The sequence below is a fragment of the Lepus europaeus genome, chromosome 4, assembly GCF_033115175.1.
Source record: "Lepus europaeus isolate LE1 chromosome 4, mLepTim1.pri, whole genome shotgun sequence".
NCBI classification, from domain to species: Eukaryota; Metazoa; Chordata; class Mammalia; order Lagomorpha; family Leporidae; genus Lepus; species Lepus europaeus.
In genome coordinates this window covers 105,637,701-105,663,867 of record NC_084830.1, presented here as the reverse complement: position 1 = coordinate 105,663,867, position 26,167 = coordinate 105,637,701, and the positions used below count along the sequence as shown (strand labels likewise).

The following is a 26,167-nucleotide window of genomic DNA, read 5'->3' as shown; positions in this document are numbered from 1 at the left end:
GGAGGAGGGGAGTGCACCTGCGGGTTGGGGTCGTTTGCCAGGTGACTGATTCCCCCGGGGCCCGGGAGGCAAGAAGGTCATTCTTCCATGCTACACGGGGAGCAGATACCAGGCTGACCCACCCACACCCCCAAACCCCAGCCCACCAGCTTCTTTCCTTCCTGCATCCCCTTGTCCCCATCGTGCTCATCTCCATTCATCTCAGCCTCCGCCGGCTCTCCTGGTGCTTAGGTGGGCACTTTCTGCCCTCCACCCTCGGGCGGATGACGGGCCGAGCTGACCCAGGCAGCCCACAGCTCTGTGGGGGAAACTTGACAGCTGTGGTTCACCAGTGCCTCAAAGAAGGGAAAACAACATTAAGTTCCAATCCCAAGGACTTAGATGAGCCTTGGGAAAGAGGTCCCTGATGATGGGGAAAAGGGAGTCCCAGCGGGCCAGAGAGGTTCCTTTGCCAAAAACGCTTTAAAAGACGGGGAGTCCATCCAAAGGAACAAAGGTCCTTTCAAAGGCCAAGATCTTCCCAGTCCCCGAGGGCTGGAGCACGCCTGGTTGGCCGGTAATGGGGGCGGCCGTGCGCCCACTGCAAATGGGGAGTTTTTAACCAACAGGGAATGCGTTTGAATGCATGCAGATTCATGGCGCAGTCCCAGCTGCAAGAACTTAGGAAAAAAGACTAGAAGGAAGCGGACTGAGGCACGTGAGCAAGGTTTGCCCACAAGCGCTGGGAGTAGGGGAGATTGATTGGTTTCCTGTTTATTATGGGGGACTTTTCCGTAGTCTTTAATAACTAGCAGACACAAAGCTTTCTGGCTTCCAGTGCTGTGATTTTGTGGAGAGTGAAGAGAAGGGTCCCTGGCTGGGACAGTAAATGGATGTGCAGCTCCGAGGGTCTCTGGGAGACCGAGTTGTCTCTGAAACAGCGCCCTATGTGTGTACCAGATTGGATGTTTCAGTCTTGTTTCCTATCTCATCCCCTGCAATTCTGCAACACCCTTTGTCCCATCGCCAGTTTGCTACTACAGATCTGAAGAACGTGCTTCCTCTGTTAGAAATATCCCAAGGTGCCCCAATCCTGAGTGAGTCGTGTCCAGAACTTTGGACTGGCACGCATGGCCCACCCAGTGTGGGTTCTGCCCAGCTGCTACACCCCACCCCCATCCCCTGCTGGTCCATCTAGCCATCTACACCCAGTGGGCTGCATAAGCCAGGTGCCTGCGCACGCCTGAGGCTGAGCCCTTGCCATCTCTCCTGCCTGTGTTGCCTTCTTTTTGCTTAGCAACCTCCTTCTCACTCAGCTTTCAAGATTCCATTCAAGCCGGGCCTCCTTGGGACCCGTGATGTGCAGGCATGCTCCTTCCCCAGGACTCCTCGGAGAAGGGGACAATAGGATTGGCTCCCCCCTGCCTCCCCCTGCCAGCACCCAGATCAAGGCAGCCACGTACCTACTTATCAACAGCAGGGCTGCCTCTGTGTTGAGGCCTGGCAGGCCCCTAGAGGGTGATGCAAAATTACTAATGCCAAGAAAATCCGACATTTGTTGCATTCTTCCTATGTGCTGGTGCCCACCCGAGGAGGATAGCACCACCAGCATCCCCACTTGCAGAGAGGTAGACTAGAGTCGGATACATTCAGCCTCTCACCCAACGTCACACAGCTTTCAAATCCAGGCCACCTGAATCCACAGCCTATGCTCCTCACCTGAGTCGGGGAGAGCCGACAGAGTGAATCAGCCAGTATTTAAGTGCTCATCAGAGAGACCCTGTGAGAAGAAATGAGTCTCTGTGAGCACTGGCTCCATGGTGACATTGATGGGCAAAGGTTTGTGCCAGATGCTAGGGACCCAGATACCTAAGTGCCACCTTCACAGGGAACTCGCAGGCAGCGGGCGGGGGGGGGGGGGATGGAGGGGGTGTTGGGGTCTAGTGCAGCACTGCCCACGATGCACGGCCTGCCTCCCCATCCTCAGAGCATCATCCTGTCCCCGCGTGTCCATTGCACAGGCTTGAGAAAGCCTGAATTGGAGGAGAAGGGCTTTCCTGGTCAGGGGGCAGCTCTTAGGTGGCATCCGCAGGTGTTTCCCGAGGGCCTCCCATGGGCTGGGCGCTTTGAGCCCGGATGGGCTGCCCGGCCTCCCTGCTTGCCGACCATCAACCTTCACGGAACCATGATACTGTCAGATGCACCCATGGTTTTCAGTCTTTTCCCAGAGCTGTGCCTCCAGCCCCACTGTCTAATTTCAGAGCATTTCCCTCCTCCCCAAAAGAAACCCGCAGACAGGAGCTGTCCCTGCCTCCCCACTCGAGGCTGGCCAAACTGTCTTATTCTGGATATTCTCTGTAAACGGGATCCTGCAATATGCGGCCTTTGCTGATCATCTTCCGACCCCTCGCTGACTGTTTGCAAGGCGCAAGCATGGCTCGTGATGTCTGGATAACGCGGCGTGTATAGGAGATGCGGTAGCACTGTTCCCTTAACTCTTAGGTCCTCCCTGGGCACTTGGGTTCTTTCCACTTTCTGGCTATGAGGCATAGCGCTGCTGTGAGCGTTTGTGTACAGGCTTTTTTTGGGAAGCATATCTTTTCCTTTCTCCCGGGTAGTTACCTAGGAGAGAATTAGTAGGTCATATGGTAATGCGGTGTTTCACTCTTTGAGGACTTGCCAGATTTTCTCCCCAAGTGGTTGCACAGTTTTTATATTCACAGCAGCCAGCGTGCAAGGGATCCAGCTTCTGCAAAGGCCTCACTGATGCCATCCTGGCAAGGGTGAAGTGGCATCGTCCGGGTTTTGACTTGTGCACCTGCAGTGATGGGTAGTGAACTTGGACCCTGTGGTGTGATTGTGTGTGTCTTTGGAGGACTGTGCCTTCCTATCAGGATCCCCTATTTAAACTTCCTTCCTTAGGCTGAAATGCAAATGAGGCCCCGCCCCATGGGGCACCCCAACTTTGTCTCCCCCCCCACCCCGTCTCCCCTGCTGTGGGCCACTGGTCTGGAGCAGCCTCCAGTGCTTGCGCTCACCATCTCCTCTGCCTGGATCCCTTGCATCGGAGCTCCAGCTTGGGTCAGCCTCAGAGAGGCCCCCTCCCTCTTCCCACTTCCACAGGCCTCCCCCCAGGCCTGCTCCAATGAATCTCAACATTTCCTTTGATTTTTTTTTTTTTTTTTTGTCTTTCCTGATAAGATGTTGAAAACCTGGGCTCCAGGTATGATACTTGTGTGGCCCTGGGCAAGTCACTTCCTTTCTCTTGGCCTCAGCTGCTCCATCCGAAAACCAGAGTGGGGCGTTGGCGTGCATTGAGGCTGTGGGCCAGCATTGCTCTGGGAAGGTAATCTTCTCAGCCCTTCTCTGAGTGTCAGAGCTCTTCATTTGCGTAGTCAGTCATTCAACAAACATTCCCCAAGGTCCTGTTTGTGCTAAGTCTGGGGCAGTGTGCTGAAGACACAGACATGGATAAATGTAGCACCTGCCAAAGGAGTCCAGAGGGGTGCAGGCCTGGCACCATTGCAGTGAGAGAGGGGTGGCTGGAGCCACATCGGTCATGGATTAGAGCAGGCAGCGTGGCCAGTTATCACCAACCCCTGGAGCTGGTGGCAGCTTTGGCTCGACACTCAACCTGCAGAAGCACCAAGAACTGGACAGCTTGGCCACTTTCCGCTCCAGAATCGCCCAGTTTTCCTGGTAGAATCATCTTCCAACCACCAAACCCCCTCTGAGGATCAGAGCTATTCATTCAGTCATTCAACAAACAGTTTCCAGGATCCTTTTGGTGCCCAGTCTGAGGACACAGAGACAGACAAATCTAACCCCTTGTGGAAGGATTCCAGTGAGTGACGAAGGTGTCCCCCTGCGGTGGGACAGCGCAGCCCCTCAGCTGCGTGGGGAGACCCCGCGCCCCGTGCAATTCGCAGAGTCGGCTTTGCAGGGGAACGGGAGAGCAGCAGGTGGAAGAGCATGCGCAGAGACGCAGAGCGAGCGGCAGCACCGCCCTGCGTGCTCAGAGCATTGGCAACACTTGGGCTTCGCCTGAGGTCCCGGGCAGCGGCAGGAGGCCCTGGAGAAGCAGCAGGGCACAGATCCTGAGCAGCCTCCCGGCCAAGCCCAGGCATCTGGGCTTTGTCCTGCAGACTGCGGGAGCCGCAGCGGGATTGGGAGCTGAGGACAGAGGCCATCGGTTTGCATTTTCTGAAATGCTCTTTCTGCACAAAGGAGAGTGGGACTGGAGAGAGGGGGGGGAGAGAGAGAGAGAGAGCAGGAAACTAATCATGGTGCCCTGGCTCTTGTTCCTTGCTGGGACAGGGCTGAAGGCCAGAGCGCTGCAGCTGGAGAGAAGGGAACAGGTTCAAAAGCTGCTTGGGAGGTAAAGCCAGCTGAGGAGTGGATGTCACGGAAACAGCTGATGGCAGCCTCCTGGGCTCCCTGCGACCGTACAGGAGGCACAGGGCTGCAGGCAGCTGGAGTTTGTGTACAGCGCTTTCTAGGTGGCTGGAGGCAGGGGAATCGAGGCAGCAAGAGACAGTGGTCCATTCCCAGTGATGTGGATGGGGAAGGGCAACAGAGGTGCAAGGAGCAAGGGCGAGACTGCTGGGAGGAAGGCAGGGGAAACAGAGGCTGCCGGGGGTCGGGGCAGTGATGTTTGGCTTTGGGGAGCCAGGAGCGAGGGTCCTGGCTGCGAGGCCACTGATTTTGCTTCCAGATGCAGAGCGGGCAGCACCCCCAAGGAAGCCCACGGCCAGGGTTGGACAGCTGCTCCCAAGTCTTTATCAGCTCCCTGGGCCCACGGTCTATCTTGGGGTTGGGGTGGAGGTCCCTACAGGCAGGGGTGAGTTCTTGGGTCTCAGTTGGCTCTTTGGAAGCCCTGCCATCCACAGCCCCTGCATCACAGTGCCTGCTGGCTAGTTCGGTGAGGTCCACGGGGGAGACCCCAGTTGGTGGGACTCACCCCTGAACTCCAGCACAGATTCTGTTCCTTTAACAAACAGAGCCCTTGGGTGAATGCTGCTTCCTTCTGAAGCTTTATTAGATGGCTGTGTTTCTTTTCCATTCAGTTTTTCAGCGAGGTTCAAAAGTACACGACACAAAGGCACACAGAGAAAGGCCTCGCGCCACCCTGGTCCCCACCTGCCCAATCTCTCTCCCGCCAACCAACACAAGAGGGCCACTTTATTGGTTTGTGGTCACTTATCCTCACGCCAAGATGAGTGGAAGTGTGCAGTAGCACACCCTGTATCCTTGGGGGATAGGTTCCGAGACCCCCGTAGTGTGCCGGAAAGTGCAGAGTGTACCAAACCCTGAAATACCCAATGCTTTTCCTATACGTATGATGAAGTTCAATTTATACACTAGGCACAGTAAGAGATTAACAATAATAACTAATAATAACATAGAGCAATTATGAGAATAGACTGCAATAGTAGTTACATGAGTAGGACCTCCCTCCCTCCCTGTCTCTCAAAATGTGTCACTAAGCTAGCCTCACTTCTTGTGTGATGGGGTGAAATGGAGAGAGCCCCAGAGGCACTGCCAGGTAGCTTTGGGCTACTATGAAAGGGTTCCTTGAACACAAGCCCTATACTGTACTATACTATACTATACTATACTATACTATACTATAGACCTATACTATACTATAGACCTATACTATACTATAATCTATAATATAATATAATTATACTATACTATAATATAGACCTGATAGCTGAGAAGGCGCCTAAGTGGCTGATAGGTGGGTAATGTATACAGCATGGAAACGCTGGACAGTAGGAGGACTCATAGGCCAGGTAGGGCAGAACAGGACAGTGCAGAAGTTCTTAATGCTACTCACAACATTGCACAATTTAACACTTATGAATGATTTAGTTCTGGAATTTTCTGTTTGACATTTTTTGAATTTTCCGTGTGTGTGTGTGTGTGTAATGTACTTTCCTAGTTTTGACACAAAAAGGAGCATATTAGACACACTGCTCTGTTCCTTTCATATTGTTTTCTAGTCATCATAGAATTAATTTTTGAGGGGCTGGTGTTTTGGTACAGTGGGTTAAGCCACCACTGGCAATGCAGGCATCTCATATCGGGGTGCCAGGTCTACTCCCGGCGGCTCCACTTCTGATCCAGCTCCCTGCTAATGCCCCTGGGAAGGCAGTGGAAGATGGCTCTGGTACTTGCGCCTCTGCTACCCATGTGAAAGACCCAGATGGAGTTCCTGGCTCCTGACTTCAGCCTAGCCCAACCCCAGCTGTTACAGATATTTGGGGAGTGAACCAGTGGATAAGAAAGATCTCTTCCTCTCTCTGTCTCTCCCTCTCTGACACTTTGTCTTTCAGATAAATAAATAAATCTTTAAAAGACAGAATTAACTCTCAATGTAGAACATTTTGAATAACGAAATATGCAAAGACAACGACAATAACCAATACCAGTAGCCAAAGAAAATCACAGTATTCTTCCTTTCTGGGCATAAATTTTAGCTGTTGTTTAGTTGTTGTTTAGGAACTCACAGTTAACAATCATTCTCTGCATACAATTTGAATCCTGCTGTTTCTTTGACCTACATATAGGCATTTCCCAGTTATTGCCTCATAGTTTCCAAACTGTGATAGTAACAGCTATTCTAATTCCTGTGACACAGTCTACTCAATGACTCTGCTAGTTTTGAACATGGAAGGGCCATTTGTGGGGCCGGCGTTGTGGTGTAGCTGGTAAAGCCATTGCCTTTGACACTGGTATCCCACATGGAGGCCAGTTCATGTCCTAGCTGCTCCACTTCCAATCCAGTTCCCTGTTAATGCACCTGGGAAAGCAGCAGCAGATGGCCCAAGTGCTTGGGCCCCTGCCACCAATGTGGGAGGCCCAGAAGAAGCTCTTGGCTCATGGCTTCAGCCTTGCCTAATCCAGCCACTATGGCCATCCAGTGAGTGAATCAGTGGTTAGAAGATTCTCTCTCTCTCTCTCTCTCTCTCCCCCACTCTCCCTCCCTCCCTCTTTCTCTATAACTCTGCCTTTCAAATGAATAAATAAATCTTCATTAAAAAATAAAAAGTAATTTGCAACATCCAACTGTTGTCAAGACCACAGTTAAACCTGCAGCTTATTGTGTACTTGGAATTGGGCTGGGTGAGCACTGGACAGCCAGGCATCTGGTATAGAAGCTGAGAAGCCATGCTTTAGTTCTCCAGTGTGTGGACCAGGTAGTCCAGGTGTAGCATGGGAACAGGAGAGCTCCTAATAGCACAGCTGAAAGAGAGGGCATGGGCAGGGTCCTGGAGGGGGAAGCCGCAGAGCTCGACAGAGCGGGTGGAGGAGGCAGGTGCATGGTCTGGGTGCCCTGAGTGCGCATGCATCAAGAATGTGCGGTGTTTTCGCTCACTGAGTATGGACTCAGCAGTAAGTGCTGGGGCTTCACTCACAGCAGTCAGATAATCTGCTGGGGGACTTTTGTCATTGAGGGATCTAGTGTGGAAAGGCATCAAGCCACTGCTCAGCCACCAAGAGCAGCGGGTGCAGGGACAGAATGTGACCCCCTGGTTGGCTTCGGAAGTGCCCTGCTTTTAACCCCCGTATTCTTCTCAACACCTTGTGAGGGTGGGATTCTGGCCCCCACCTTGCAGGAGGGGGCATTGGGGTCGGAAGCAAAATCTCTTGTCCAAACTACAGGCTGAGATGAGAGTCGCGATGAGGGACAAGCTAGTTGTGGAAGGACAAGCGCTGGCCAGTGGAAAGAATTCCAGAGAGTGGTTTTGAGGGCTGACAAGGTTGAAATTGTTTGCTCGCTGAAGCAGAGTGAAGGCGAAAAGCATTCAAAGCAGCTAAAGAGGGAGGCAGCAAGGACATGGGCAGAGTTGTCCAAACTCAGAAGGGCTCTGGGAGAAGCCGGGGAGGCGGGATTTCCCGGGAGCAGAAGGGAGGTTGAAGCCAGCGCTCACTGTGGGGAGAAGTGGGATCCTGCTGGTGCAGAGGGGTTCGTGCAGACTCCCCGGGGGAGTCCCAGTCTTGTTAAGCCGCTCTGTTATTGATGTTCAAAGGATCCACAGCAGCAGGGAAAAGCATGCAAGGAGAGCTTCCATTCCTTTTTGCCGGCCAGTCTCAAGTGTTCAACTTTTTCCCAATGATCTTTCATCCATTTCCCACCACCACCTGTATTTTTGTTCATCCAGATGAGGACTTTAAAGTGAGCTTAGGGCAGCATGCACTGTGCCAGGAAGAGTTCAGTGTTGATTTCTGATGGATAAGCATACGACGACTTTTCCTGAGCGTGTGCTCAAATCAGGATGCACACAAGGTCCAGGTCGTGTTTGGATGCCCCGTCCCTGGAAGGACCCTTTTCAAGCTTCCAGAGAGCATGAACGCTGCACTAAAAGGATTTTGTCTTTTCTGTTCACAGACTGAGCAGAACCTTGGCGATCAGGTGTTTCTGTAACTTCACATTGCTTTTCTCCTTCTTCTTCTTTTTTTTTAAAGACTTGTCAATTTCTTTATTTGAAAGACAGAGTGAGAGTGAGAGTGAGAGTGAGAGTGAGAGTGAGAGTGAGAGCAAGAGAGATCTTTCACCCACTGGTTCACTCCCCAAATGGCCACAACAGCCAGGGCTGGGCCAGGCCACAGCCAGGAGTCCACAGCTCCATCTTGGTCTCCCCCATGAGTGGTGGGGGACCAGTATTGGGGACCATCTTCCACTGCCTTTGCAGGTGCATTGGCAGGATGCTGGACTGGAAGCAGAGCAGCCAGGACTCAGACCCAGCATCCCAAGCAGCAGCTCAACCACAACACCAGCCTGACAGTGCTTTCCTAAGGTTCCTGACTTTTATTAGCCTCCTGAGCACCTCCCTCAAGGTGACAAACTCTGATGCTTCAGCGGCTGGGCAGAGCACAGCACTGCCCACTGTTGTTTCCTAGTGGGTCCATGCCTATGCAGAGAGGGGCTCCTAGCACTGAGCCCCAGTGCGAAGGCGGCAGGAGAGATGTGGAACAGGACGCTTTTTTCTAAGATTTATTTATTTATTTGAAAGTCAGAGTTACACAGAGAGAGAGGAGAGGCAGACAAAGAGAGAGGTCTTCCATCTGATGGTTCACTCCCCAGATGGCCGCAATGGCTGGAGCTGCACTGATCTGAAGTCAGGAGCTAGGAGCTTTCTCCAGGTCTCCCACGCAGGTGCAGGGGCCCAAGGACTTGGGCCATCTTCTACTGATTTCCCAGGCCACAGCAGAGAGCTGGGTCAGAAGTGGAGCAGGCCGGCGCCGCGGCTCACTAGGCTAATCCTCTGCCTAGCGGCGCCGGCACACCGGGTTCTAGTCCCGGTCGGGGCACCGATCCTGTCCCGGTTGCCCCTCTTCCAGTCCAGCTCTCTGCTGTGGCCAGGGAGTGCAGTGGAGGATGGCCCAAGCGCTTGGGCCCTGCACCCTATGGGAGACCAGGAGAAGCACCTGGCTCCTGCCATTGGATCAGCGCGGTGCGCCGGCCACAGCGCGCCGGCCGCGGCGGCCATTGGAGGGTGAACCAACGGCAAAGGAAGACCTTTCTCTCTGTTTCTCTCTCTCTCACTATCTACTCTGCCTGTCAAAAAATAAAAATGAATAAATAAATAAATAAAAAGAAAGGGAGTGACTTCCCCATCTGAGGAGGCAATCGAGGAGAGGTAGCTTGGCCATGGATCTGGAATGCTGGACAAGTGTTACAGCATCCTCAGTGGCCACTGGGTTGTTTCCGTTCCTCCATGCTACTAGTAGATGACCCAGAGAGACCTCACACCCCTCCTCTCTCAGTCTCTCTGTCTCCCTCTCTCTCACTTTCTCCTTGGGCCATCAGTGTGCTGGAGAGCATTGCAACATCCAGGCTGCAAGCCAATCATCTGCCTGAGGCAGAACCCCAAGACCCTTGAGCCCACTGGGGACCATTTGAGGGTCTGCACCATTCAGATCGCTGCTTAGTCCTCCCCTCCACCAGTGGCCAAAGACCTACCATGTGGGGACAGCCGAAACCTCTGGCCGACGTACAGCCATGTGGGCTGGCTCAGGATGCCCTTTGCCCAGCCCTGTGTGGGCCTGGGCCTGGAGCAATGCTTGTCAATGCCTCCCCTACGTGCCGCGTTGGGCAAACAGAGGATCCCTGCCCTGTGGAAATTGCCCTCTCCCGTGGGGGGCGGGGGGCAACAGAGTGGCTCAGGGGATGGTAAGGACTGGTACAGTAGGTGCCGTGCAGGAAGTATAGGAGTGACAAGGACGTTTAACCAGGGCTGCCTACTGTTGCGAGATCTAGTTGGGGCTGGGGTGATGCTTTGGGGAACTGATAGGGCCCCTGTGGCCAGAAGCTCATGAGCAGGAGGCAGAGAAGTTGAAAATTCCTACTGGAAAGGCCACCAGGGGTTGTGTGGAAGGCCGCCTGAGAAGAGGGACGTGCAAGCAGGACACTCGGGAGACAGCTCCTCCCCGGTCTACACGGCCTGTGTCTGTGCCATCCTCTGCTGGGAGGGCGTGGCCACACCTATCCCCAGCATGGGCTCCCAGCTCTGGAAACAGCCCACCACCTCCCAGCCGCCCTCCGCCCTGTGTCCTCTGCCTCCTAACCCAAACACAGTCCATCTGGCACCCCCGGCACTCAGGCTGTTGCAACTCGGGTTTGCCTGGCGCATCCACTGCCTCTCCCAAAACCTGGTGACCTCGGGTGGCTTCTGACACAGGAGAGCTGGTTTGCCCAAGAGGAATCCATAGAGTAGCAGTGGGATGGTGTGGGCCATTTACCGCGGAGCCGCGATGTGCCCAGCCCCACCATCCTTTGCGGTGGCTGTCTGTGTGCTCAGCGCTGCGTGCTCACTGGATGTGACAGCCCTGGAGGGACAGATAAACAGTCTCTGAGAGGTCTGACAGCTGCCAAGAAGTGCACAGACCCAGGTTGGCCGGGGATGAGAAAAAAACTCCCTCCAGGTGGGGGCAGGCAGCTGTGGGGGTCCCGAGATGGATTCGGGTGGTCCATGACAACGGCTTCCGGTAGGCATGCAATCAGGCCGTGGCAACACACCCCATCCAGTTCTCTTCCGTGCCTTATTCTTTGTGGCCGAGAGAAAGCACGAGCCAATGTGAACCCCTGGGTATCACTGGCCCGGCGCAGGCCAGCTCCCCTTGTAACCAGGAGAGGGTCAGCGGGGAGCCACGCACAATCGTCTTTGTGTGAGGTCTGTGATGTTTCGGGAGCCGGTTTGAAGGAACGGGATCCCGGCGGCTGTTGTGATGATCACACAGTTCCTTGGGCAATAGATTCATCCACTTGAAAGAAAAATACATTTTAAAAAATAGTCTGGGACTGGTATTATGGTTGTCAAAGCTCACGCATGGGGTTTTGGAAATACAGGAGGCGACAGAGAGAGAGAAAGAGAGACAGAGAGAGAAAGAGAGAGAGACAGAGAGAGAAAAATCTCAGGAACTAAAAGCCGAAAGGGCTAGGCTCTTCGTGACTCTGACCAGCTGTGTGACACCAGCGGAGATCCTTGGCCTCTCTGTGCCCTGTTGGCAGAGTGGACGCTGGTGACTGCCCTGATGGCTCCCCAGAGCTCTCCCACAAACCTCAGATGCAGGTGATGGGCAGGATAAAACAGCCTTAGACAGTGGAGGAGGACAGAGAGGGTCTCAGAAGTACCCAGCAGGTCTAAATGATGCCAGCCAGCTCAGCTGTTTGCTATTGTGTAAGTATTTATTTATTTATTTATTTATTTGAAAGGCAGAGAAACAGACTCAGAAAGACAGAGAGACAGATCTCCCACCCTCAGATTCCCTCCCCAAATGTCTGCAGCAGCCCGAGCTGAGCCAGGCTGAAGCCAGGAGACCAGAACTCAAATGTGGGTCTCCCGAGGAGGGGTCAGGGATCCAAATACATAAGCCATCACCTGCTGCCTCCCAGGGTGTGCATTAGCAGGAAGCTAGATTGGACAGTGGAGCCAGCGGGGACTCGAATCAGGCACTGTGCCAAGTGCCTGCCCCAGCGCTGTTCTCGTTGAGGTGACCCAGCCCAGCGGTGGACATGCCCGTGAAGAAAATCAAGCTGTACCTTGCTGACAGAGCAAATCGTTCAAGGGCAGAGCGAGGAGGAGAGAGAGGAAGGAAGGCGTCGGTGTGGGCAGCTGGGTGTCCAGGTCATCGGGTAGCAGGGGAGGCGACAGTGATGGCAATTAGCATGGTGCTGATCAAAGTGACAGCGATGATGATGATGGTGATGAGACTGCGTGGAGGACCGGAAGGCTGTTCAGCATGGAGAAGAGCAGGCGGCAGCGGACATGGAGCTGTAGGGGACTGCCGGGACAAAGGGACTTAAACCTTGTTCTGCAGGGCTCAGCACTTTTCAAAAACCACACACACACACACACACACAGTCCCAGATCTAAAATGCAGAAAGCAAACTGCCAAATTCCCCTTGATAGATGCCCAGCTGGCCACGCACAAAGGTCGCAGCATGCCAGTGGAGGGGAGCAGCAGCTGGTGACATGACAATGGTGTCTGCACAAATCCTATTTTGTGGGGTATTTCCACGCTTGTATTAGTTTGCAGTGGCCACAGCCTCCTAAAGGAAGCGTGTGCAGGGCTCTGTAACTGTGGGTAAATGGCTGTGGCTGCTGGGTAAGTGCTATGGAAGAGAGTGAGTCCCCCAGCAATGGAGGCATGCAAGGAGAGCTGGTGGCTGCCTCTCCAGTGCGCTGTAGAAGGGATTCCTGAACACTGGGGGACTGCTCTGTTTCCCTTCTACCCAGAGCTCTCCTATGCCATTATCTGAGTCAGTACGCGTTCAGCCAATCCAGTGAGTCTTCATCCATCCCCAGTTAAGCGCCTGTCAGGGAGCAAGACGGTGCCTTCTCGCTCCTGACCCTCATGGAGCTCATATACCAATGGGGAGAGACAGTGAAGAAATAGAGAAACAAGAAATAAGGCAGGAAAAAAAATGTGCTCCATAGAAAGGAGACTGAGTGGAGGGGCTGTGATACCTGCAAATCGTGCAGCTTTGCTGGGTGGGCGGGGGCAAGGGGGTGTCAAGGTCTGCCCCTTTGCAGAGCGGATCATTGCATGGAGGTTTGAATGCCTGGCTCAGTGGGCTAGGACAGCAGCACCTCCAGCACATCCCCTACCCCCAAGATACATCAGTCGCCGTCCCCCCAGCAGCCCTTAGCTATCTATCATCTATCTAGCTATGTGAGGTATCCCCAAGAAGCTTATGGAAGATGCACATTGCCAAAATACTAGGCATGGATTTCAAAACTTTTTGCATCCATTTTTGTTTGTTTGTTTTTGTTTTCACCATAAAGAGATAATAAGTGGGGACCAGCACTGTGGTGCGGTGGGTTAGGCCACTGCTCGCATCCCTGGCAGTCCGTGAGAGTGCTGATTCGAGTCCACGCTGGCTGCTCCACTGCCCACCCAGCTTCCTGCTAATGCACTGGGAAGGCAGCAGAAGATGACCCCAAGTGCTTGGATCCCTTGCCACCTTTGTGGGAAACCCAGATGGAGTTCCTGGCTCGTGGCTTTGGGCTGGCCCAGCCCCAGCTGTTACAGCCATTTGGGGAGTGAGCCTGTGGATGGACGATATTTCTCTCTCTCTCTATCTTTCTGTCTGTCAATCTGCCTTTCAAATATATAATTTTTTTAAATTTTTTGTTTATTTATTTACTTGAAAGTGTTACAGAGAAGGAAAGACAGAGGCAGAATGAAAGACCTTCCATCCTCAAATGGCTTCAGTGGCTGGGGCTGGGCCAGGCCGAGCCAGGAGCCAGGAGCTTCAGCTGGGTCTCCCATGGAGGTGCAGGGGCCCAGGCATTTGGGCCATCTCCTGCTTCTTTCCCAGGCCATTAGAGGGGCACTGGATCAGAAGCAGAGCAGCTGAGACACGAACCCAGTGCACAAATGGGATGCTGGCATTGCAGGAGGCAGTTTTACTTGCTACACCACAGCCCAGCACCAAATAAATAAATCTTTTTATATAATAAATAAATCTTTAATAAAAAGATTTATTTATTTATTTATTTATTTATTTGAAAGGCATAGTTACAGAGGCAGAGGCACAGAGAGAGAGAGGTCTTCCATCCACTGGTTCACTCCCCAAATGGCTGAGGCTTGACCAGCTGAAGTCAGGAGCCAGGAGCTTCGTTAGGATCTCTTCACTGGGTGCAGGGGCCCAAGGACTTGGACCACCTTCTACTGCCTTCCCAGACCATGGCAGAGAGCTGGATTGGAAGTGGAGCAGCCGGGACTAGAACCAGTGCCCATATGGGATGCAGGCATTTCAAGCAGAGGCTTAACCTGCCATGCCACAGCGCCGGCCCCTAAATAAATAAATCTTGGGAAAAAAAAAAAGAAAGAAAAGAAACAATGAATGTTTGAGAAGAGAGATATGTTTACCCAGATCTGAATGCTATACAATGTGTATGGATATTGAAATATCACATGGTTAATTTTCATGGCAGTCAAATATAAAACTAGATGAGCATAGCTTGGGATTCCATTTTCCACTAACTTTCTGGAGCACATGTGGATGCGTCGTGTGCATTTCAGGGGCAGAAGGCCCCGGCCAGTTGATGGATTGGCCGTTGGGGCATCAGGGGGCTGCATCAGTGCTTAGCCCGAGCACACGAATGTCAGGCTGGGGAGCAGCGAGGCGAGCTGGGGGTTCCCCCTCAGCCCTGTTCTTCATGGCTTAGCAGTGCCTGGTGCCCCCCATATGCAGAACACACTTGTCCGTAGAGACAGAAGCAGGTGGTGGTGGCCAGGACTTAGGGCTGGGAGGAACAGGGAACACCTGCTCGTGGGGACAGGCCTCCTTTGGCAATGGATGAAAATCTTCAGGAAAAAAGAGCTGGTGGTTGTATAACATTGGGGTGGTACAAAATGGCAGAGTTACAGAGAGAGAGGGAGAGAAAGAGAGAGATCTTTTCATCTGCTTGCTCACTCCCCAGATGGCTGCAATGGCCTGGAACAGGCTGAAGCCAGGAGCCAGGAACTCCATCTGGGTCTCCCATGTGGGTGGCAGAGTCCCAGCACTCAGGCCATCCTCCACTGCTTTCCTAAGTGCATTAGCAGGGAGCTGGATTGGAAGTGGAGCAGCCGGGACTGGAACCAGCGCTCAGATGGGATTGCAGCGTTGTTGTAGGCAGTGTAACCTGCTGCCCCACAATGCCAGCCCCCCGAGATGCCACTATAAAGTCTATGCTTTACAGTGGCTAATTTTATGGGATGTGAATTTCAGCTCAGTTGAGAAAAAGTGAAAGAGAAATAAAAAGCTTTCTCAGGAACACGAAGAGCACTGGGACATCCTCATGAGATGGTGGAGAGACCGGACAAATGGGGTACTCCCCTCCCTCCAGCACCAGGAGGCGGTGCTGGAGCCCCAACAGGCTCCATGGCTCCTGGGTGCGTATGCAGTCACAGCCTCTGGAACCAGGCCAAGTTCAAAGTGTTCCCTGCCTCTTCACTAAGTGTGCAGGCTTGGACAAACGACTTGCTTCTCCGAACCTCAGTTTCACAATCTGCCAAGTGGGAATAGCAGCCATCATCTCTGCCGCCACCGGAGCCTGGCACACAGTAGGTACCTGGACAATGGGCGTGGTCAGTGTCCTAGCATCAGGCCCAGGTTTTCTGCTCCCTCTCTCTGACGCCAGGGCGTTGACAGCCATCATAGTAAAGTGTCGCCTTGGCTGCCAGCCTCCCGCTGGGCTGGAGGAAATCCATCTCCGAGATGCAGAGGCCCTTCCCAACCTGAGCCAACAGCAGCAGTTCCAGAACCCACCCCACGGTCGAGCCCTGGATGTATTCACCTTCAGCCTGTGCCGGGTGGGGGGTCCCACCTACAGGGCAAGAGGCTCTTAGGGACAGAAGCAAAAGCATGCAGGGCTTTGGGCCCTCCATGGCTCGGAAGAAATGAAAGAATGTGAGCAGCGCTGCTGGGGGCTGAGCCCTTTCTCCCTAGCGAACAGCCTCCAGCGAGCTCTCTTCCAGCTGTTCAGGCTTTGAACCAATGCCCAACCCGCTAAGAGGAATAAGTTAGAGATTGGCTACCGTGGAGATGCAGGACGGTTCTCGCGTGGGAAGAAGTGGCGTGTTGCTGCACACGCGCAGACAACAGCCCCATCCCTTATTTTAAAATATGTGGGGACTCTGGAGGCAGACAGACCTGGGTTCAAATCCTGACCTTTCTTCTCCCTGGTTCTGAGACTCCGGGCAAGGTCTGTAAATTTTCAGAGCCTCGGTTTCTGCACTTCAGAATGGCGGGGAGAAGCATCCGCTGTCCTCACAAAATCGTGGGAAAGCTGACGCAGGCAGCATGCTCAGAGCCCCAGACCCGCCGTGCAGTCAGCATGTGATGTGCGCTGGTTCGTAGTCGCGGTATCCGCATTAGCGTGAACTAGCTGGGACCGGGAGTCATGGGTTCCCACACCTGCTGCCTGTTACCTTCTTTGTGCTCCCTGATGGTGGCTGCCTGCCAGGAGCTGATGTGATTGATCCTCCTGGCCTGCTCCCGGGCGATCTTGAAGATGCGGTAGTAGGTGACACACATGATCAGCAGAGGCAGGTAGAAGGTGACCAGGCCGTCCACCAACCCATACACCTCATTGACCTGGAATTTGCACTTGGGGCTGGTGTGGTGGCCCTCGCTGGTCGTGTTCCTGCTGTTCCAGCCCAGGTGGATGGACAGGAAGGACAGGGTGATGGAGATGACCCAGATGGAGACCAGCGAGATGGTGACCCGGCCAGGGGTGACGAGCACAGGGTACCGCAGCGGGTCCGTGACGGCGCAGTACCGGTCGATGCTGATCATGAAGAGGTTGAGGATGGAGGCCGTGCACAGCATCACGTCCAGGCTGATGTAGATATTGCAGAAGACCTTGCCGAAGCTCCACCTGCAGGACAGCTGGTAGATGGCCGAGAAGGGGAGCACCAGGAGGCTGAGGAGCAGGTCGGTGATGGCCAGAGACACGATGAAGCAACTGGTCAGGCTGCGGAGGTGGCCATTCAAGCCCACGGCCAGGCACAAGACCGCACTGCCCCCAGGCTAGTCTGATTGCAAAAGCAGTGAGGAGAGAGTGCTGAGTCCTGTGAACCATGAAGGGACTTGTGGACCGAGCAGACCAAGCGCCGGTGCCAGCCGGGAGCCCATTCCCACCACGTGGCTCCGTCCCACAGGTGGCCACTCCTTTGTGTGCTGTCTTTCCTCCCAGCACACCCCGCTCCTTCCCTTCATCCAGCAAACCACGTGGCTAGCAGACTTTGAGTAGGTGAAACCCATTCAGGATGCAAAGATTGGTCAGGCCCCAAAGGGAACGTGGCGAGAAAGAAATCCCCCTGCACCCATGACCTGGCTATGTCAGTGCTCCCTGGAGGTGGCCACCAATGCCCTGTCCGAGCCAGAGCTGCACCCCTGGGGTCACGTGGAGTTGGTCCACACACAGGTGCTTGTTCCTCTTTCCGAGTGGCACTGGACACACCCCAGAGCCCTCCCGCATCACCCTTGACTGTAACGTTCTGTTCTGCCTGGTGCAGTTTTGCTCTCCCTCCAGACTCTGCCGGTGCAAGCTGGGCTGTGGAGAGATGCACAAGACAAATTCTTAGAAATGCAACTGCTTGGGGCCGGCGCTGTGGCCTGCAGTGCCGGCATCCCATATCAGCGCCGGTTCAAGCCCCGGCTGCTCCACTTCTGATCCAGCTCTCTGCTATGGCCTGGGAAAGCAGTAGAAGATGACCCAAGTCCTTGGGCCCCTGCACCTGCTTGGGAAGACCTGGAGGAAGCTCCTGGCTCCTGGCTTTGGATGGGCACAGCTCCGCCTGTTGCGGTCATTTAGGAAGTGAACCAGTGGATGGAAGATATATATCTCTCTCTGCCTCACTGTAACTCTGCCTTTCAAATAAATAAATAAGTCTTAAGAAAGAGAGAGAGAGAGAAGAAGAAGAAGAAGAAGAAGAAGAAGAAGAAGAAGAAGAAGAAGAAGAAGGAGGAGGAGGAGGAGGGGGGAAGGAAGGAAGGAAGGAAGGAAGGAAGGAAGGAAGGAAGGAAGGAAGGAAGGAAGGAATGCAATTGCTGAGACCTTGATGTTCCAGACCAAAATGATGCCACCTGCTACAAATGCATGCATGGCCCACAGGGCTCGTTCCTCCTCCCAGGCCCCATGGACTCCAGACACCTGCCCACAGACCTCACTACACATCTCCTGACCCTGTCCGAACTGGCTTTTCCATGTGTCTCCCCAGCCCCTCAGTTTGTCTGGGCTCCTGAGTGAAGAGAGAGAGAAGTCTCTGACTGCGGCCATCAGTGTTTCTTCCCGGGGAGGCTGGGGGTCATTCAGGTGTGACCATGGAACCTAAGCCACCTTGGTCAGCACCTGTGGCAGGGCATCTGCAGGGGCTCGGAAGCGCGTCTCCTTGAAGAACATTAAGGGGCAGCATCCAAATTGCTCCCAGCTCCCTAGGCCCACTTGGGACAGCTCCGCAGGGGTTGATGCCGGACAGCTTTCGGGTGCCCTTGGCACGCGGGTGTCTGGGACGTTGGAAGCGGCTCACTTGAGAGGAGTCCTGAGAATTCACGGTGCATGGAAATGAGGATCTGCCTTCCAGCCATCCAGGGACATCAGTGCCTTGGTATTCACAGTCATGTCTGGGGGTGGACAGCAGTGTCCCTGGGGGGGTCCCACCACACCCCCACCTCCTGATGTGCAGCAGGAGCACAGGTACCCTGGAGTTCTCTTGCTGCCTGCCGGTCACATGACCTTCCTCTCAACCGCCCCCTGCACCTGCCAGAGGCTTCCTGGGTTACAACCCACGCCTCCCTCCTCCAAGCTTTTGCCGAGCTGTTCTCGATTGGGAGTCTGTTAGCTCCCCTCCCCCATTTTCATGTAGTTCCCTGCCACTTTCCCATCGAACACAACTCACACGGCACCTCCAGGAGAGGCCTTCAGAATCTGCAGGGCTGGGTCCCCACCCTCCCCCCGCCCTCCCCCCGCCCCCGCCACCAGTGCACATTTGTGTCTCGGCCACCTTCCCCTTCACCGGACTCCAGCCAAGGGGCAGTGAAACGCACAGCACCCCAGCAGCTCAGTCTTTGTCATCTCCCCCAGCCTGAAGTCAGGGCTCCCAGCCAAGTCCGCCCTACCCTGCCCCCTGCTGCACCCCCAGAACCCACCCTGTGCCAACACCAGGGGTCTTTCATGCCTTACTCTCTGCATGTTCATAGCCACAAAGTGAAGACAGACCCATCATCATCCCCATTTGGCAGAGGAGAAAACCGAGGCTCAGAGGAGCGAAAGGGAAGCGCCTACTGAAGGAGAGGGAATTACCAGAGTCCCTGCGTTCCGCCCCGGGGCTCCCTGCATTCTCCGAGTGTTCCAGCAGAATAGGACTCCAACCTCCCACACCGTGGGGCTGCTGCGCGGCTCGCCGGGAAGGGGCCTCGCACCCCGACTTGCTCGGGGAGGCTGGTGTATTCACCTGCTGCAAGTGAGTGCCTAGAGTCAGCTTTGCCCTCCAGGCCCCCCGAGAAGCCCGGTCAGTTCACCGAGTCCCCCAGACGGCTGGCTGCTGGCGTCCATTCACGTCTCCACATGGCCGGGTTTCGGGACTTGCACCTCTAAAAGGAGCTCCAACTGACTTCCCACAGAAAAGAGAAGGGAAAACTCCTGGGCTGGGATTGCTACAACTCGAGGTCCCCCGGCTGGATGCTCTCTGGGGAGGCCTCGCCCTCGGGAGGGTGGACACGGCGCCTACCAGCGGCGCTACTGGGATGGGACGGTGGGAGGGAGGCTGTGACCAGGGCACGCCCCGTTTTCATTGCTGTCAGGTGGAAAGATGGAAGCAGGGAATTGTATTCCAGATCTCCCTTCAACTCAACTCCCAGGGAGGTCTGTTCTCATGGTGAATCACCAGGGACCCCCAAGGAGTTCACCTGAGGCCCGGGAAACTCAGGACTCTGCCCAGAAAGGATAAAGAACCCCACTTCCTCTCACCCCAAGAAGCATGAGCCTCTGACCAACAGGTGGAGGATGGGAGTGAGAGATGATAGAGAAACTATCCTGGAAGGCTTCCTGGAGTAGGCACCAGAGGTGGGCCAGTGCTTGAAAGAGGAATAAGAGCCCACCAGGCACGGAAGGGAGGGCGTTCCAGGCCATGGAAACAGTGCGTGCAAAGGCTCAGAGTCAGAACAGGCTCTTCTCAGGACTGGGAGGAATTAAATGCCAGGCCACTAAAGGGTACTTATCAGGCAGGAGTCGAGGCTCAAGAGGGAAGACAGGACCAAGTCACAAAGAGCCTAGAATGCCAGGCCGAGGATCTGTGCTAAGAGTACTGAGGCTAGGAGAGGGGAAAGACCAGGGCACAGAGCCTGGCATGGCCAGGTGCATTTAGCCCAGAGTGCACCAGGGCCTTGGCTGCGCCTGCTCCAGAGGACAGCGCCCCAGGCGGCTGCCGTGGGAGGGGCACTGGGGCCTCAGGGCTGGCCAGCTGCCCCCTGTGTGCCTGTGGTGGCTTAGTGAAGATGCCAGGTAGAGGCTCGAAGCCTCCATGGGCCGAGTGGGCTGAGGGGCATTGCCCCCCATGGTACATTCTCCCCAAAGGGCCTCTTCCCAGGCTGCTCAGGCCAAGAGGAGATGATTCGAGAGAAAGCAGTGCATGTGTAACTGAAACATCTGCGGTCAGCCTGCCGGGCGGCGAGAGGAAGTGGCTGGAGCCTGTGTTAATGAATTTCATCTCCTTTCCACCTACGCGCACACGCACACCAGAGAGGGAGAATAGGAGAGGTGGTAGAGCGGCTGTTTAATGTGGGCAGGAAGACAAGATGTCATTTATGTCATACTGTTTTTTCACCCCTCTGTGAGTGATTGAAAAACATTCATCATGAAATGTTGGGGGGAAATAGTGCCACCCTCGCACACCCATTCGGACACCTCTCCAGGCCCCAGGGAGCACATCTTAGGCCTCGGAGGTGGGAGAGCACATGCACCTGCTCACGCATGCAGGCACACGATCCACCCAAACCTCTCCTTCTACACGGAAAACAAGAGGTGTTCACTGGAGGAATGGATGACGGGTGGATGGACGGATGGACAGGTGGATGGATGGATGACGGATGGATGGATGGACAGGTGGATGGATGGATGACGGATGGATGGATGTTTGGACAGGTGGATGGATGACGGATGGATGGATAGATGAACAGATGGATGGACAGGTGGATGGATGGATGGATGGACAGGTGGAGGGATGGATGACGGATGGATGGATGGACAGGTAGATGGATGGATGATGGATGGAAGGATGGATAGATGAACAGATGGAAAGGTAAAGGGATGGATGGATGATGGGTGGATGGATGGATGGACAGGTGGAGGGATAGATGGATGGATGGACAGATGGATGGATGGATGGGTGAAGAGAGGTCCAGTTAGAAAGTCAAGTTGAAGCCTGAATACTGGGCGGGCATTAGAGGCACCAGAGGAATTTGGATTGAGTTTGGATCCTGCTCTGCCCCTTGAGGTATGACATCATATTGACCCCTTGAGTCCTCACCCACCTCGACTTTCCTCTGTGTTAAAAGGGGACAGTGACTCGCTTGTCCTGTGAGGTTGTTGTGAAGACACAGGAGCATTTCACTGAACGCGTGTGTTACTCCAGGACTGCCCCCGTGCAGAGGTGAGCCATCACCTGCTGATGGGCGTTTATTTGCCATGTCCTTTCCTGCCGGCATAGACATCCTGGTCCATGCATCTTCCCATGAGGGTGGTTGCACTGCAATCGGCTGGGTTCCCAAGGGAATTGTGTCTAAGTGCCTAAGTTCCCAAGGGAGTTGTGCCTAAGTGACCAAATGGGGCATCCGTTATGTATTGGGAATTTTTAGAGAAATTAAGGCTTAAGGAGGTTGTGGAGTTCTGTGTAGGGTTATGTATAGAAGGGAAATTCAGAAAGGCGCCATCACACCAAAATGTCACCCAGAGCCGCCTTCCTGACATGAGGGCTTGGGTGTGTGAGGGCTCCAACAGTTGGCCCTTCCTGTATACCTCAAGGAAACTAGGTTTTCTATAAGCCTATAATCACTATGGAAGTTGGAAAGACTGTTCAAAAGAGTGTGTCTTTCTTTTTTATTTCAGAGAGAGAGAGAAAGAGAGCTCCCATCCATCAGCAACTCAATTCACGTCTCCCATATGGATAGTGGGATCCCAACTACAGGCCCACCTTGTGGTTCAGGGCGTTAAACTGTCCCTTGTGATACTGCCATCCCATATGGGTGCTGGTTCCAGTCCCAACTGCTCCACTTCCTTGCTTGTTCACCTGGGAAAGCAGCAGAAGTTGGCCCAAGCGCTTGGGCCCCTGCCACCCACATGGGAGACCCGGAAGAAGCTCCTGGCTCCTGGCTTTGGCCTGGCCCAGCCCTGGCCTTTACGGCCATCTAGGGAGTGAACCAATAGATAGAAGATCTCTCTCTCTCTCTCTCTCTCTCTCTCTCTCTCTCTCTCTCTCTCCCCCTCTCTGTACCTCTGCCTTTCAAATAAATCAATAACCAAAAGGAACTCAATGACTTGAGCCATTACCACCACCTCCTAGGGTCTGCATCAGAATTGAATTAGAATTAGAATTGAACTCAGGTAGTCCAATATGACACAGGAGTCTTAACCTCTAAGCTAAACATCTGCTCCCAAGAGCGTATTTCTTAGATTAGCTGTAATGCTGACAATGATTCCTTCTTATAGGGAAAAAGGGACCATTGGAGGTTGCTCTGCAAGGCAGTGACGTGGCTCTCTAGGGCCATCATTCTGTCCACAGGGTACAGGTTGGAATGAGCTCCACACAAGGTGTTTGTCATCAGCAAAGATAACCAGAATCCTCTAAGAGCCGCACTTTAGGCAGAAATACAACAGAAGTGATTCTTCTTTGGAAACTCCATGAAGCAAGGGACCACATCCCCTCCTCACTGTACCCCAGCACCTGAGACAGCATCTGATATATTGTACTTTTTAAAAAAGATTTATTTATTTATTTGAAAGTCAGAGTTAACAGAGAGAGGGGGGAAGACACAGAGGGAGAGAGAGAGAGAGAGAGAGGTCTTCCATCCACTGGTTCTCTCCCTAGAGGGCCACAATAGCCAGGGCTAGGCCAGGCCAAAGCCAGGAGCCAGGAGCCAGGAGCTTCTTCTGGGTCTCCCACGTGGGTGCAGGGGCCCAAGGACTTGGGTCATCTGCTGCTGCTTTTCCCAGGCCATAGCAGAGAGCTGGATCAGAAGTGGAGCAGCTGGAGCATGACCCGGTGCCCATGTGGGATGTTGGCATGGCAGGCGGCAGATTCACCTGCTACGCCACAAACGCCAGCCCCACAATGTCGATTCTTTCAGAGATATTAAGAGGGCTGGCGTTGTGGTGCAGCAGGTTAAGCAGCCAGAGACACTGGCATACCTTATCAGAGTGCCGGTTCATGTCCTGGCTGTTCCACTTCTGATCCAGCTCCCTGCTAATGTGCCTGGAAAAGCAGTGAATGAGGACCCAAGCGCTTGGGCCCCTGCACCTGCATGGTTAGAGTTCCTGGCTCCTGGCTTGGGCCATTTGGGAAGTAAGCCAGCAGATGAAAGATCTCTCAATCTCTCCTCTCTCTCTATTACTCTGCTTTTAAAAATAAATAAAATAAACCTTAGGGGAAAAAAAGAGAAACATTTGTTGAAGAGAGCAGAGAGAAGAAAGGGGAGGAGAGGGGAACCTAATTAGGTAAGAGGCTGGTTCATTCAGATTTGAACCCCTCAACCCCCGAACACCAGCTAAAATGTCAGCCCCATGCCAAAATGCCTAGACCCGGCTGCTAAAGGAACTCAGACAATTTTGATCAGAAATAGAGATTCTCAAAAAAAATTTTTTTCCCTTGTTGCTACCCCCTCCAAAGTTAATTAAGTGTGGTGGAGAGATTCATGCTGCTTGGGCTATTTATGTAATGAAAAGATCTTCTAAAAATAATACCCAGAGGCTCCGCTTGCTCGCTGGAGGGCCCGGCGGCAGAGCCAGCTGGAGCGGCAGAAGGCGATGGGGAGCCCTGATCCTTGCTCCAACGCGGTCGTTCTGAGTGAGTGACGCTTCTCAGATTCGGCTTTGCACAACTGCCCCAGGCAAGAGCCTGGGCGAGGCTTCATTCACATCCCGCGGGGGGAGGGGGGGCAGCTTGCTCCTGAGCCCCGGGAGTTCTGTCTCTGGATTTCTGCACCCTTAGACCTTGGGGGATGCCTGCCGGCTGCGCTCTGAACATTCTGGAGGGAGGAGCGTGTGGGAGAAGGGCCCCCGGGAACCCGGCAGGGCCTCAGCTTGTCTCTCATCAGGGGTAATCACAGAATGTCATCACCAGGAGGGAAGCCTGGAGGTGACCAGCAGCCCTGATGCAATCACAGGCATGGTGTGCGCAGCTGTGTTAGCAAAGCCGTGTTTGCGGTGGGGCTGCGAGGCAGACAAGTGCGCCCACGGGGGGGATGCAGGAACGGCCCGCCCCTCCCCCACAGACTGCCCCGCCCACGCGCCGTTCGGCACCAGCTGACCACAGGAGCTGCTAAATAAGACCAGCGTGAGTCAGGGCTGCGCTGTGCGCTAGCGCGGGGTGGACGGACCGTGGAGACGCCAGGTGGAGACCCGCAGGCTGAATCTGGCCCTCTGTCTGTGTCTCTGACGCCCGTGAGCGGAGAACGGGCTTCCCATTTGCCTCCTGTACTGAGCGCTTGCAGAACTCCGTGCAAAGCTGAGCCTCGCAGACTCTCACCTGTGGGCAACAATTGCTGGTGTCACCTGAGAACTCGGCGGCGAGGCGCTGTGGAATTCGCCGCGCCGTGTGAAATGAGACACACGGAGCCTGCAGTGTGTTTAGGATGCAAAATGAGGACTCCCGGCATCTATCTATGGCTGCTCCCTCAATTCTCAGACGGGTTTTGTAGGCGGTAATCAGTCTTCCAACATCAACTCGATGACGCTGCCTGCGGTTTTTATTTTAATTTTAGAAGTGGTTTAATTGACATACAATATTTGTACCTATTGATTGGATATGATGTAATTTGATACGTGCACACAGTGTAATGATAAAATCAGGGTAACTCAGTAATTCCAGCTCCCCAAATATTATTTCTATCTGTTGGGGACCGTCAAACTCTTCTCCGCCAGTTATTTGGAAGTGCATAATTAATTGGTGAGGACTATAGTTTTCCTACTGTGCTGCAGAACATTCAAGCCAATTCTCCCACGTCGTTCTATGTCGGTACCCTTTAGCCAAACCTCTGTTTTCCCCCCTCCCTTTCCTAACCTCTGATAACTTCTGTTGGTTTCTATATTTTTAAACTATTCTTAAAATTTCTTTGAAGGAGAGAAAGAGTGTGTGCACAGAGAGTCCTCCAGTTCTCTGGTTCAGTCTCCCAATGCCCACGAGGGCTGGGGCTGGGCCAAGCTGAAGCCCGGAAGCTGGAATTCAATCCGAGTCTCCCATAGGAGTGCCAGGGACCCAGTCACTTGAGCCATCACCACTGCTTTGCGGGATCTGCATTGACAGGAAGCTGGGGTCAGGAGCCAGAGCTGGGACTTAAAACGCAGGTATTCCAGTGTGGGACACATATATCTTAACCACTAGGCTAATTGCCCACTCCTGATTTTTTTAAATAAAGATTTATTTATTTATTTGAAAGGCAGAGTTACAGAGTGTGTGCGGGGTGTGTGTATGTGGGGAGGGGGGAGACAAAGAGAGAGAGATCGATCTTCCATCTGCTGTCCACTCCCCAAATGACCACAACGGCGGGGGCTGGGCCAGGATAAATCAAGGAGCCAGCAGCTCCATCTGGGTTTCCACATGGGTGGCAGTGGCTTAAGTACTTGAGTCATCTTCTGCTGTTTTCTCGGGTACGTTAGCAAGGAGCTGGATCGGAAATGGAGCAGCCAGGACTCTAACATTCATACACTGGCATGGCAAATGGTGGCTTAATTCACCATACCACAATGCCAGCCCCACCACTCCTGGTTTTAATATTTTTAAAACATCAGAGAAAGGGCCAGCACTGTGGCGTACTAGGCTAAACTTCTGCCTGCAGCACCAGCATCCCATATGGGCACCTGTTCAAGTCCTGGCTGCTCCACTTCCCATCCAGCTCTCTGCTATGGCCTGGGAAAGAAGTGGAAGATGGCCCAAGTGCTTGGGCCCCTGCACCTTCGTGAGGGGCCCA

At 53.8% G+C, this 26,167-nt stretch overlaps 1 protein-coding gene and 1 pseudogene across 1 annotated transcript in view; one reads left to right on the top strand and one right to left on the bottom strand.

Moving 5' to 3' along the window:
- HRH2 (histamine receptor H2) overlaps window positions 1–26,167 on the top strand; it is a 52,264-nt gene that overhangs the window by 1,374 nt on the left and 24,723 nt on the right. The window lies entirely within an intron of this gene.
- LOC133758750 (histamine H2 receptor-like) lies at window positions 12,118–17,119 on the bottom strand (annotated as a pseudogene).